The sequence below is a fragment of the Ovis aries genome, chromosome 13 (assembly GCF_016772045.2).
Source record: "Ovis aries strain OAR_USU_Benz2616 breed Rambouillet chromosome 13, ARS-UI_Ramb_v3.0, whole genome shotgun sequence".
NCBI lineage: Eukaryota > Metazoa > Chordata > Mammalia > Artiodactyla > Bovidae > Ovis > Ovis aries.
The window spans coordinates 62,090,511-62,093,485 of NC_056066.1; the positions used below are offsets into that span (position 1 = coordinate 62,090,511).

Consider the following 2,975-nt stretch of genomic DNA (forward strand, 5'->3'; position numbering starts at 1 on the left):
CTGGGGACATGGTTAACGACTAGGAATAGGTCATCTACTGGACATAGTCAAATTGGGACAGGGTCATCTGGAGGGAATGGGCAGTCTGGGGCAAGGCCAACAAATGGTCAGCCTGGGCCTGAAAAATCTGCTGGTGACAATCAGTTTGAGGCAAGATCATCTGGAAGCAATGGCCAGTCTGATTATGGGTCATCTCATCATCTTAGTCAGTCTGAAACTAGACCAGTGAATGGATGGGATCAGCCTAGAGCTGGGTCATCCGGTGCATCAGGTCAGTCTAGGGCTGGTCTGATGAGTGGTCAGCTTGAGGCTGGACCATCTGATGGCTCTGTTCAATCTGGGGCTGAATCAGTAGGAGGAAACAGTCAGCTTGGAGGAAAGGTATCTAATCATATTCATTCAGGGACCTCATGATCCATAGATTCTGGTCATTTAGGGGCAGGAATAACTGTTGGCCACAGTCACTTTGGTTTTTTTTTATATTTTATATTTTATTTTATTTTTTTTTAGTTTTTTAAAAAATATGGAACGCTTCACGAATTTGCGTGTCATCCTTGCGCAGGGGCCATGCTAATCTTCTCTGTATCGTTCCAATTTTAGTATACGTGCTGCCGAATCGAGCACCACAGTCACTTTGGAAGTGGGTCACATAATCATCATGGCAGGTCTGAGGCTGAGACATCCTTAGGTCATGGGCAGTCAGGACATGGCAACTCTGACTACTCTGGCTCCACTGGAGAAGTAAAACGGGGAAACACTGGCCACATGGGAACCCCAGTGGATGGCAAGACTCCCCATCATGGGAGACCAGTCAACAGCAATGCGTTGCTTCTGCTGGCTCATGACAGTCTAGGAGGAGGCACTGGAATGGGATCTGGAAACCCTCCCAGCCAAACAAATGCTCTCAACAAAGACATCTTGGCTCAGGAAGGGCTGCTGGGAGCCATCCTTCTCAACAACCAGCATCTGATTAGGGAGCGTGAAAGTCTACTTAAGATCCTCCTGGGCAGCAAGGCCTTACCTGCTGGCAAAGATCACCTCCTGGAGGCAGCTGGGTCCTTGGCTCTGGAAGGCTTGCTCTGCAAGGGTTCTCTAGGGGGCGTCTGTGGCCATGGGAGTCTTGAGGACATCAATGATGTTCTAAAGAGCACGGTTCCTTTTGGGAAACTCAGCAGCTGGTGAGTTTGAGTCCTTAAGCTATAAAGTAGTTCCCCCAAAGCATTGGTTAGTAGAGGTTCCAGGTATTTGAAAGATATCACTCTCTGCTGTGAGTTTCAGATCTCACTTACCTGTGTAGACAGTTGACATTGAGAAGGCAACATTAGATATCTCTTTCTTCTCCAAACTGTCAACCTAGCACCCAGTATCCCCCCGTTACGATGTCACACTTTGGATTTATGTAGTCTTGTCTGAGCCCCTACTGAATTACAAATAGTCCTGGAAAGGGGTACAACAGAAGCCCTTCCTACTGAAACCTTAGTTCTTATTTAATACCCCAGTGATCAAAACAGCATCGTTATTATAAGCTAATACCATAGTTACCAACTGATGTTTTGAATTTGATGTCCTAAGCCTCCTTTAGTACCCCAGTTAACTGAAACCATTTGTTATTGGCTTATGCTTTCCTTATCTGGAGCTAGTAGGAATGGGACTTAGAATGGAAATCTAGATTAAGGATGGGAGGGCTCAGGATGGAAGAAAGGTCACACTGCAGTTTGAATGTTGAGCTGAGAGGCCTGGGAACATCTTTTTCACTTTCTGTCACCCTTCTCATTCTGTAGGCTCAATATCATCAACTTTGATATCATCCAGGTATCATGGAAGGTCTATCCTTTAAACCGCTTCCAACTGCAATTTCAGACAAAACTGACAATCAGTTTCCCAAACTAAGTAATGTTCATAGCTAGAGAAGTGGGGCATGGAAGCGAATTCCTGGAGGTAGTAGACAGTTTTTCAACATCAGCACAATGTCCCTTGGCTACATTTAGCCTTGGCAGGAAATCTTCACAGTATCTGCCTAAACACATCAGCTCCTTCGGGATGACTGTTAACAGTGAGACAGCTGTGAGAGTATATCTATTATTTTTCTGCCACTTTTGCATTCTTTATTATAACAAACTTGGGGGAAGGGAAAGTTAAAGCATAAACCTAAATTTACAACCCAGAGACAATGGCTGTTCTTCCCAGAATTCTTTCTGTATCATTTTGAATGTCAGTAACTCTTCCATCACATCATTGTACAATGATACATTTTAACCATCTTTCTATTGTCAGATGCTTGAGCTGTTCCCAATTTCACTCTTATGAAGAACTCTGTGATTAATATCTTGACTAACAAATCTTTGTTCATAGCCTCAATTATTTACTTAGAAATTCTCAGAAGTATAATTTATAGATTTTGGCAAGTATTGCCAAATTGCCTGCCAGAGAGATGATGAGATGACGGCAGCATAACTATTATTGAGTACCTAATGTTGACATTGGGTTTCCTTGATAGCTCAGTTGGTAAAGAATCCACCTGCAATGCAGGAGACTCTGGTTCGATTCCTGGGTTGGGAAGATCTCTTGGAGAAGAGAAAGGCTACCCACTCCAGTATTTTGGCCTGGAGAATTCCTTGGACCGTATAGTCCATGGGGTTGCAAAGAGTCAGACACGACTGAGCAAATTTTACTTTCAATATTGATATATTCCAGGGCAATATATTCCAATGCTAAGGGCATTCATGAATTATCTTATATATTCTTCACCATAATCTCAGAAGGGGTGTATTGCTATCATGAGCATTTTACAGAACAGAGATTAAGTGAAATTGCATGTGTGGGAGTGTAGATGTGTATGGTGGGAGGCGCTGTACACTTTTTCTGCATTTTGACTCTTGAGCCATAAAAATGTATTACCTATGCAAAAGTAAAGTGAAAGCATTTAACTTACTTTTAAATATATATTCAAAAACAAAATTAAGTAAAATATACAT

The 2,975-nt window shown here is 42.8% G+C and overlaps 1 non-coding gene across 1 annotated transcript; it reads right to left on the reverse strand.

Moving 5' to 3' along the window:
* Nucleotides 1–517: 517 nt before the first annotated feature.
* On the reverse strand, nt 518–624 carry LOC114117686 (U6 spliceosomal RNA). The gene has a single exon (XR_003591344.2). It is a non-coding gene; the product is annotated as a U6 spliceosomal RNA (small nuclear RNA).
* Between the last annotated feature and the right edge of the window lie 2,351 nt (nt 625–2,975).